Source organism: Thalassophryne amazonica, chromosome 8, assembly GCF_902500255.1.
Source record: "Thalassophryne amazonica chromosome 8, fThaAma1.1, whole genome shotgun sequence".
NCBI classification, from domain to species: Eukaryota; Metazoa; Chordata; class Actinopteri; order Batrachoidiformes; family Batrachoididae; genus Thalassophryne; species Thalassophryne amazonica.
The window spans coordinates 29,457,780-29,469,580 of record NC_047110.1 but is presented as its reverse complement, the minus strand read 5'-3'; positions in this window follow the sequence as shown (position 1 = coordinate 29,469,580).

Here is an 11,801-nt window from a genome sequence, read left to right as displayed (position 1 = left end):
AGTTTGCTTTTGCTTGGGACTGAGTCCTTTTTATGTCTTACACATCCTGTGAATGTTGCTTTGGTTACAGAATAACTAACTTCACAATGGAACCATGCAGAAACATGCTGCACTTTCTTTTCAGGGAGCAGACGGTTGGCACCATTGCACCATATATATTTGAGATACTGCAAACTTTATATAGTTGATCCACTCATTTAACTCTGGCTCCTTCTTCCACACCCACTGCTCTGGTGAATTCTGTAATACTGACCCTTCTCTCTTATTCTCAGAGGTTTTGACCACCAGAGCATTTTGATGTATGTGTGGCAGATTATCAGTCTTTTTTATCAAGGACATTTTAATTGTCACCTGTAGTTACAATCAGGGGCAGCACAGTGGATTAGTGGTTAGCACTGTTGCCTCACAGCAAGAAGGTCATGGGATCAATTTCCACCTGGGGCCTTTCTGTGTGGAGTTTGCATGTTCTCCCCATGTTTGTGTGAGTTCACTCTGGGTGCGCCGGCTTCCTCCCACATCCAAAGACATGCAGGTTAGGTGAACTGGAAACTTTAGATTCCATCCGTAAGTGTGCGTGCTGTCTATATGTGGCCCTGTCGCCCAGGGTGTACCCCATCTCGCACCCTATGACTGCTGGGATAGGCTCCAGCTCCCTGTGACCCTTAATTGGAGTTACAACCAGATAATGCAAGTGTACATTTTTTGATCTCCAAGCTAATTAGTCAAGTCAGACTCTGAGCTACCACCTTCGAAACAGAAAAATCCATTACTTTGGTGGGACTCAGATCACAAGTACTGTTTGCACTGTGAGGGAGCATCAGCTAAGACACTTTGAACATGCGTTGTGTTCCTCTGTGCAGGATCCAGCACAGAGGTACCTGAATGTTGAGGACCGGTTAGAAAAAAAAAAAAAAGTTGTTCCCAAACCAGTTAAGAATGTTCCATTTCAGCTGTACGACACTTAAAACACTGTATATGCCAGACCTGAATGTGGCGCTGTAACGCTCCTATGAAAAATAGAGAAGACTCAAGTGTGCTGTAGCAGGCAGCAGAAGCAAAAAATTTTGAAAACAAGACACTGATTAAAATAAAGAGAAAGAGGGTCTGCGCTGATCACCTGAAATAGACTTAAAGCCTCGGTCCCACCGAATAATGAAGGCTGAAGAAGGAGCCACGCATGGGTGTGGTGTGATTATTCGAAGAATGACCCACGTTTTCATCTATCAGTATCCACTATGAAGGTGCCACTATGTGCCTCTCTGTACTCCGCATGTGCCACGTAGCAGCCTCTAGTGAGCCACGACCACCTGTCATTACAGCCTTGAATGGCTCACATTAGCCACACTAAGCCACGTAGTGCCATGATAGCGCCATGATAACGCCATGTTGGCGCACGTTTAGGCATGAGTTTGGTCCAAACCTCCAGCCCTCCCACACCTGGTCCCTTTAAAGTGTGGGTTTTCAATTCACAGGTTCACAGCAGCATTTAAAGATGTCCCTTCTTTTTTTTTTTTAAACGCAGTCCAAAAATAGACACTCCATCACAGTTCCGCAGCTGTGCGCTGTGCACCAGGCTGCTGTCCACCTGTAATGTACCAGACCAGCTAGACCCGAACCACGGGTTCCTGGAGAGCCGCCTCTGTGCTCCTCGCTGGCTCCGCCCGCGGCTCTCTAGCTTTTTTTTTGCGGCTTTAAACACACAAAACTTTATGTTTGTCCGTTTATTTCTGCAAAATCGCTCTTTTGTGCGCGCGCTGCTGTTGTCCTTTCATGGACAGCCGCCTCTCTGCTCTTTCTAAGTGGCTTCCTTTTCATCCGTGGCTTGCTGGCTTTATTTTTTCCCTGGCTTTAAGCACAATCATTTTTACAACGTGAATCCACTTTAACTTTGTGTTCGTCCATTTGTTTTTGCAAAAGCGCTCTTTTGTGCGCGTGCTGCTGTTGTCCTTTCATGGACAGCCACCTCTCTGCTCTTTCTAAGTGGCTTCCTTTTCATCTGTAGCTTGCTGGCTTTATTTTTTCCTTGGCTTTAAGCACAATCATTTTTACAGCGTGAATCCACTTTTGACTGTGTTCGCCCGTTTATTTCTGTAAAAGCGCTCTTTTGCGCGCAGTGCCGTTCTGCATACAGAATGAGGTGGCCGTTTTATTATGCGAGGTCTGTTAGAAAAGTATCTGACCTTTTTATATTTTTCAAAAACCATATGGATTTGAATCACGTGTGATTGCATCAGCCAAGCTTGAACCTTCGTGCGCATGCATGAGTTTTTTCACGTCTGTCGGTTGCGTCATTCGCCTGTGAGCAGGCTTTGTGTGAGCAGTGGTCCACCCTCTCGTCGTTTTTTATTGCGAATAAATGTCTGAACGATTTGGAGCTTTGCTGCATCAGTTTTTTTCCAGAAACTGTGAGAGACCTGCAGGTGGACACCGTTCGGAAAATTAATATGGCTTTCAGGGACAATTTTGTGGGGATTAAACAGATTAAGGAGTGTTACTGCCGCTTTAAGGACGGCCCACAGCATCTGAGAGCGTGGCGCACTCCGAGCGCCAATCGACAGGCTCACACCCAGCTGAAACAACCAGATCATTTCCAATGTGAAGGCTTTGTTGCTGCGGGACGTCGTCTGACTTTCACAAAAAGGCAGGAGACGTGGACATCAGTACTTTTTCGGCACATTCCTCTGTTACAGGAGTTTTTTTCATGGAAAGAAAAGCGGAGGATTGCGCCACCGTGCCGTTCATGGTGCGGGACAAAACCACCTCCGTGTGTCTCAGACACTGTGAGCCGTCCTTAAAGCGGCAGTAACACTCCTTAATCTGTGTAATCCCCACAAAATCATCCCTGAAAGCCATATTAATTTTCCGAATGGTGTCCTCCTGGAGGTCTCTCACAGTTTCTGGAAAAAAATTGATGCAGCAAAGCTCAAAATCGTTCAGACATTTATTCGCAATAAAAAAAACGATGAGAGGGTGGACCAGTGCTCACACAAAGCCTGCTCACAGGCGAATGACGCAACCGACAGGCATGAAAAAACTCACGCATGCGCACGAAGGTTCAAGCTTGGCTGATGCAATCACACGTGATTCAAGTCCATATGGTTTTTGAAAAAAATAAAAAGGTCCGATACTTTTCTAACAGACCTCGTATACACCTGTGGATCATTTTATATATACACTCAACAAAAATATAAACGCAACACTTTTGGTTTTGCTCCCATTTTGTATGAGATGAACTCAAAGATCTAAAACTTTTTCCACATACACAATATCACCATTTCCCTCAAATATTGTTCACAAACCAGTCTAAATCTGTGATAGTGAGCACTTCTCCTTTGCTGAGATAATCCATCCCACCTCACAGGTGTGCCATATCAAGATGCTGATTAGACACCATGATTAGTGCACAGGTGTGCCTTAGACTGTCTACAATAAAAGGCCACTCTGAAAGGTGCAGTTTTGTTTTATTGGGGGGGGGATACCAGTCAGTATCTGGTGTGACCACCATTTGCCTCATGCAGTGCAACACATCTCCTTCGCATAGAGTTGATCAGGTTGTCAATTGTGGCCCATACCATAACCCCACCGCCACCATGGGCCACTCGATCCACAACATTGACATCATAAAACCGCTCACCCACACGACGCCACACATGCTGTCTGCCATCTGCCCTGAACAGTGTGAACCGGGATTCATCCGTGAAGAGAACACCTCTCCAACGTGCCAAACACCAGCGAATGTGAGCATTTGCCCACTCAAGTCGGTTATGACGACGAACTGGAGTCAGGTCGAGACCCCGATGAAGACGACGAGCATGCAGATGAGCTTCCCTGAGAAGGTTTCTGACAGTTTGCGCAGAAATTCTTTGGTTATGCAAACCGATTGTTTCGGCAGCTGTCCAAGTGGCTGGTCTCAGACGATCTTGGAGGTGAACATGCTGGATGTGGAGGTCCTGGACTGGTGTGGTTACACGTGGTCTGCGGTTGTGAGGCTGGTTGGATGTACTGCCAAATTCTCTGAAAGGCCTTTGGAGACAGCTCATGGTAGAGAGATGAACATTCAATACACGAGCAACAGCTCTGGTTGACATTCCTGCTGTCAGCATGCCAATTGCACGCTCCCTCAAATCTTGCGACATCTGTGGCATTGTGCTGTGTGATAAAACTGCACCTTTCAGAGTGGCCTTTTATTGTGGGCAGTCTAAGGCACACCTGTGCACTAATCATGGTGTCTAATCAGCATCTTGATATGGCACACCTGTGAGGTGGGATGGATTATCTCAGTAAAGGAGAAGTGCTCACTATTACAGATTTAGACTGGTTTGTGAACAATATTTGAGGGAAATGGTGATATTGTGTATGTGGAAAAAGTTTTAGATCTTTGAGTTCATCTCATACAAAATGGGAGCAAAACCAAAAGTGTTGCGTTTATATTTTTATTGAGTGTATATATATATATATATATATATATATATATATATATATATATATATATATATATATATATATATATATATATATATATATATATATATATATATTTCTTCCGCAGCTTACAAGTCACCATGATACAACTTTTAACTTTGTGTTATGTCTTCAAAATCGCTCTTTTGCGCGCTCTCCACCTGTGTTGCGGCTCAGCTCCTGCTCTTAGCTGCTCCACTGGAGTTATTATCCATTATTATTATTATTTTCGGCATCAAAGGTTTGACAGATAATGATTAATCCGCTACAAAATAATTATTTTATATAGAGTCCAGCGCACAGAGCCGGTATAATTGTTTGCGCAAGAGCCAAAAATAGCCTCTCAGGTCCTGCCTCAGTGCACACACACTGCGGAGCTCATGTGATCCATTAACAAGATATTAAATTAACATACTTTTACATACAACAGACATCAAAATACAGACATACTTTTACAGCTAGGACCTGTTTTATCAAGCTATAAAAAACATTAAAAATAATTACCTTAAGCTGTTCAAAATACATTCCACATGGAGCAGGAAAGAGAGGGGAAAAAACGTCCAGATGAAACCATCCTCTGATTCTAGAAGTGATTAGAGCTGTTTTCAGCATCCAAGGTTTGGCAGAAAATGATTAATCCACTACAAAGTAATTATTTTATATAGAGTCCAGCGCACAGAGCAGGTGGAATTGTGTGCGCAAGAGGAGAGCTGTTCCAAAAATAGCCTCTCAGGTCCTGCGAAGGTGCCAGGCACATGGATAATGGACTTTTTGCAGACTCGTAAGCACCACGCAAATGCCTCTAAGCCGTCGCAGTAACTCGAACACAAACTGCGCCACGCTGTTGTTGCTAAATTTTGAACATCTTGAATTTAGGCAACGCTCAGAGAGGAGCCTCGTTAACTGAAGATAATGCCTCTAAGCGCCACTCTGAGCCACTATAATGCCACGATAGCTAACGAAACAAACAAAAAAAAAAACAGGGTGCGTGGCTCCTTCTTCACTCCTTCACTCGGTGGTTTAAAGTGAAGCAATGTGTGTGTGTGTGTGTGTGTGTGTGTGTGTGTGTGTGTGTGTGTGTGTGTGTGTGTGTGTGTGTGTGTGTGTGTGTGTGTGTGTGTGTGTGTGTGTGTGTGTATTTGTAAAAGACACTGGGCTGTGTTGCTCTCCGCCTCGCAGAGAAACCTGTGGTATCAAAATAATGGACCAAGCAGGAGCCCACTGCTGTGTATCGATTGCCTCAGTAGCTAAAGCTACAGTCCTCACATGATCATTCACACAGTTCAACTGTTTGAAATATAAAAACCATTCACATACCGAGAAAATATAAAGTTTTAATCTGAGCTGTTACGTGTTTTCAGTTGGATTCATCATCACAGTCTGACTTGTTTTGGAAGATGACATCTGGGAAATACATGAATGGCTTGACCTGACTCAACTCTGTGTTTGCTCGAGCAGCTGTTTGAGTTGTGAGAAACCACTGACTGGAGTTAACAGGACTCACTGACTGCAGCCGCCAACGGTAACTTCTGCACTCTTGGTGTTGCCCTCCAGGTGGAATGAAACCTGCTTTACTTATTACACATCTATATGGCTTAAACCCACATCTTCAGATGTAATTAGCCTGCTCAGGTGAAACAATAACTTGAGATTATCCATGATATTATCACAAGATCCTCCAGCTTCTCCAGTACCTATCGACTTGTAATCTTCCACTTCCACCCAGATCAACACCAGTGTAATTTTGGACATTATTCATAAACAAGTGCCTTTTCCAGTTATATCACTAAATGGTGTAATCTGTTCCACCTCAGCACGAGCGGATTTTGGCGCTGCTGGGAACTTTATTAATATTGTGTTGATCTAAAGCCTTGGCATACCGCTCCTCCTGTTCATCCACCTCTAAGGCACCTTGACACTTGCACGAATTTGATCCCTGCACTGGCACAGTGCAGGGATCAAATTCGTGCCGCAACAAGGTGCGGAAACAAGGTACCAGTAGATTCAGTAGATTCTCACAAATCCAACAAGATCAAGCATTCATGATATGCACACTCTTAAGGCTATGACATTGGGCTATTAGTAAAAAAAGTAGAAAAGGGGGTGTTCACAATAATAGTAGTGTGGCATTCAGTCAGTGAGTTTGTCAATTTTGTGGAACAAACAGGTGTGAATCAGGTGTCCCCTATTTATGGATGAAGCCAGCATCAGCGCCAGCCTGAGGAAAATGGGACGTTCAAGACATTGTTCAGAAGAACAGCGTAGTTTGATTAAAAAGTTGATTGGAGAGGGGAAAACTTATACACAGGTGCAAAAAATTATAGGCTGTTCATCTACAATGATCTCCAATGCTTTAAAATGGACAAAAAAAAAAAAAAAGAAGAAAACAGAAAACAACCATCAAAATGGATAGAAGAATAACCAGAATGGCAATGCCTCAACCATTGATCAGCTCCAGGATGATCAAAGACAGTCTGGAGTTACCTGTAAGTTGTTGGGAAAGTGAAATGCATGGACCCACACCAGGGGGCGTAAATGAACAGCCAATAGGAATTCAAATAAATGACAATTTATTATGAAAATGTGCAACACAACCAAATATGCTTAAGTCAATCAGTAACCAAAAGGGTGACGCGTAAAGGGTGACGCGTGGGCAGGCCCGAGGGTAGGAGATGCCTATCCAGAGAAGAGCCGGGACCCACGAAGTTCCATCGCCAACGAAGACCTGCAACACACCAGAGCCGCCAAGTCCCGATTCCCCCAGGTGGCCACCGCTCGTGGCTGTCAGACTCGGTACTGCTGGCAGGAACAAAAACAGGTTAGGGTGGGTGTGTGAACACCCAGCAAACAGTCAGCAACTCACAGAAATCCTCCTGTAGGAATAAATCCAAATACTCCCAGAGTGCAGAGGAAAAACTGGAGGACATGCAGTGTCAATTGTTATACAACCCCTGGCAAAAATTATGGAATCACTGACCTCTGAGGATGTTCATTCAGTTGTTTTATTTTGTAGAAAAAAAGCAGATCACAGACATGACACAAAACTAAAGTCATTTCAAATGGCAACTTTCTGGCTTTAAGAAACACTATAAGAAATCAAGGAAAAATAATTGTGGCAGTCAGTAACAGTTACTTTTATAGACCAAGCAGAGGGAAAAAAAATATGGAATCACTCAATTCTGAGGAAAAAAATTATGGAATCATGAAAAACAAAAGAACGCTCCAACACATCACTAGTATTTTGTTGCACCACCTCTGGCTTTTATAACAGCTTGCAGTCTCTGAGGCATGGACTTAATGAGTGACAAACAGTACTCTTCATCAATCTGGCTCCAACTTTCTCTGATTGCTGTTGCCAGATCAGCTTTGCAGGTTGAAGTCTTGTCATGGACCATTTTCTTCAACTTCCACCAAATATTTTCAATTGGATTAAGATCCGGACTATTTGCAGGCCATGACATTGACCCTATGTGTCTTTTTGCAAGGAATGTTTTCACAGTTTTTGCTCTATGGCAAGATGCATTATCATCTTGAAAAATGATTTCATCATCCCCAAACATCCTTTCAATTGATGGGATAAGTGTCCAAAATATCAACGTAAACTTGTGCATTTATTGATGATGTAATGACAGCCATCTCCCCAGTGCCTTTACCTGACATGCAGCCCCATATCATCAATGACTGTGGAAATTTACATGTTCTCTTCAGGCAGTCATCTTTATAAATCTCATTGGAACGGCATCAAGCAAAAGTTCCAGCATCATCACCTTGCCCAATGCAGATTCGAGATTCATCACTGAATATGACTTTTATCCAGTCATCCACAGTCCACAATTGCTTTTCCTTAGCCCATTGTATTTTTTTTCCCTCTGCTTGGTCTAAAAAAGTAACCGTTACTGACTGCCACAATTATTTTTCCTGATTTCTTATAGTGTTTCTTAAAGCCAGAAAGTTGCCATTTGAAATGACTTTAGTTTTGTGTCATGTCTGTGATCTGCTTTTTTTTCTACGAAATTAAACAACTGAATGAACATCCTCCGAGGCCGGAGATTCCATAATTATTGCCAGGGGATGTACTTAGTAAGTCAAAAGTGAGGAGTGGAGACGCCAACTCCTCCAACTTGCACAAACTCGGCTACAGGCTGCAAGTATAAGTCACAACTGCAAAGACTTCAGTAACAATGAATGTGCGTACGGCACAAAACGGCTGAGTCGGTTTACCTGCGTGGTAAGCTGATAACTCGGCAGAGTTATGGTGTCTTTCCCAGGCTTTTATGGAATGAAGTGATGAGTGATGAATGACAGCCGACAGCCAAACGGTGCACCTGGAGGATCCACCTGGCCATTGCACCCTCTGGAGCCTGAAAAGTGCCAACAGGCAGGGCGCCCTCTGGTGGTGGGCCAGCAGTACCTCCTCTTCGGCAGCCCACACAACATAAGTGCTGTGACAGAAGACGCCTGTGTGAAGCTAATTTATTTGCAAGAATCCCCCACAAAGTCCCCCTGTTAAATAAAAGACGTGCAGAAGAGGTTACAATTTGCCAAAGAACACATCAACTGGCCTAAAGAGAAATGGAGGAATATTTTGTGGACTGATGAGAGTAAAATTGTTCTTTTTGGGTCCAAGGGTTGCAGACAGTTTGTGAGACGACCCCCAAACTCTGAATTCAAGCCACAGTTCACAGTCAGTTATTAGTAAAAGGCACATGGCAGCCCACCTGGAGTTCGCCAAAAGGCACCTGAAGGACTCTCAGACTGTGAGAAACAAAATTCTCTGGTCTGATGAGACAAAGATTGAGCTCTGTGGCGTGAATGCCAGACGTCATGTTTGGAGGAAACCAGGCACCATCCCTACATAGGTGGCAGCCTGCCTGGAGTTTGCCTTTTGGCTGTGTAAAGGGACTCTATGTATACCTAGCAGGAGACCCCTGGTGGCTGCAGTGAATTTGGTGTCACTACACCTTATTACATTATGTTATTGAAAATTTTAACAAAAAAGGGGTTCGAGATTGGGTAATGTTTATAAAATAGGTAGCTGACAAGGCTGGTAGTAAATTCTGCAAAGTTTTTGTAATGATTTTAAGTGAAAGTGCAGGAAATTAAATTATTACATTTTAACAACACTCAATAAGCGTTTGGGAACTGAGGACACTAATTGTTGAAGCTTTGTAGGTGGAATTCTTTCCCATTCTTGCCTGATGTATGACTTCAGCTGTTCAACAGTCCAGGGTCTCCGTTTTTGTATTTTGCGCTTCATAATGTGCCACACATTTTCAATGGGCGACAGGTTTGGACTGCAGGCAGGCCAGTCTAGTACCCGCACTCTTTTACTCCAAAGCCACGCTGTTGTAACACTTGCAGAATGTGGCTTGGCATTGTCTTGCTGAAATAAGCACGGACGTCCCTGAAAAAGATGTTGCTTGGATGGCAGCATGTGTTGCTCCAAAACCTGGATGTACCTTTCAGCATTGATGGTGCCATCACAGATGTGTAAGTTGCCCATGATATGGGCACTAACACACTCCCATACCATCACAGATGCTGACTTTTGAACATAGCGCTGGAAACAATCTGGATGGTCTTTTTCCTCTTTTGTCCGGCGGACACGGTGTCCATGATTTCCAAAAACAATTTGAAATGTGGACTCATCAGACCACAGCACACTTTTCCACTTTGCGTCTGTCCATTTCAAATGAGCTCGGGCCCAGAGAAGGCAGCAGCATTTCTGGATGTTGTTGATGTATGGCTTTCGCTTTGCATGGTAGAGTTTTAACTTGTGAATCAGGTGTCCCCTATTTAAGGATGAAGCCAGCACCTGTTGAACATGCTTTTCTCATTGAAAGCCTGAGGAAAATGGGACGTTCAAAACATTGTTCAGAAGAACAGCGTAGTTTGATTAAAAAGTTGATTGGAGAGGGGAAAACGTATACGCAGGTGCAAAAAATTATAGGCTGTTCATCTACAACGATCTCCAATGCTTTAAAATGGACAAAAAAAACAGACGTGTGGAAGAAAACAGAAAACCATCAAAATGGATAGAAGAATAACCAGAATGGCAAAGGCTCACCCTTTGATCAGCTCCAGGAAAGACAGTCTGGAGTTACCTGTAAGTGCTTTGACAGTTAGAAGACACCTGTGTGAAGCTAACTTATTTGCAAGAATGCCCCGCAATGTCCCTCTGTTAAACGAGCAAAATCTTGGTTCTAAACCAACAAAATTAATGCCTTGCAGATGTGAGGGAATCATGAAAAACTGTGGTTATACAACTAAATACTAGTTTAGTGATTCACAGGATTGCTAAAAAAAAAAAAGCAGTTTGAACGTAAGTTTTGAGTTTGTAGCATCAACAGCAGATGCTACTATTATTGTGAACACCCCCTTTTCTATACTTTTTTTTTTTACTAATAGCCCAATTTCATAGCCTTAAGAGTGTGCATATCATGAATGCTTGGTTTTGTTGGATTTGTGAGAATCTACTGGTATCTTGTTTCCTATATAACAATAAGAAATATACTCAAAACCTGGATTAATCTTTTTAGTCACATAGCACTACTACGAGGGTAGGCTGAAAAGTTCTAAGGCTCACTATAATGCAGTTAATGCATTACTCCTTCATGGGGAGACTTAGAACTTTTCAGCCTACCCTCGTATTATTCTGAACACTACTGTACGTGTAGAAAGTTCTCCAGATGCTCTGAATCTTCTGATTATAGTATGGACTGTAGATGATGGAATCCCTAAATTCCTTGCAATTGAACATTGAGAAACATTGTTCTTAAACTGTTGGACTATTTTTTCATGCAGTTATTCACAGAGTGGTGATCCTCACCCCATCTTTGCTTGTGAACAGCTGAGCCTTTTGGAGATGCTCCTCTTATACCCAATCATGATGACACTCACCTGTTTCCATTTAGATGTTCGAGCATTCAACAACTTTCCCAGTCTTTTGTTGCCCCATCCCATTTTTGAAATGTGTTGCAGACATCCATTTCAAACTGAACAAATATTTGCACAAAAACAATAAAGTTTATCAGTTTGAACATTAAATATCTTGTCTTTGTGGTGTATTCAATTGAATATAGGTTGAAGAGGATTTGAAAATCATTGTATTCTGTTTTTATTTGCATTTTACACAACGTCCCAACTTCATTGGAATTGGGGTTGCAATTTGTGAGGAACATTAAGAAATCAAAGATTTGAAATACTGTAAAGTCATTGTATTTCTGTTAAAGGTGTGGATATTTGGAATAAGTGTCCTGATAACATTAAAGCTTTAAGACTATAAAAATTGAGGACTTGTTATAGCATGATGAATCTGGTTGATCAATTAGCTTTTCTTT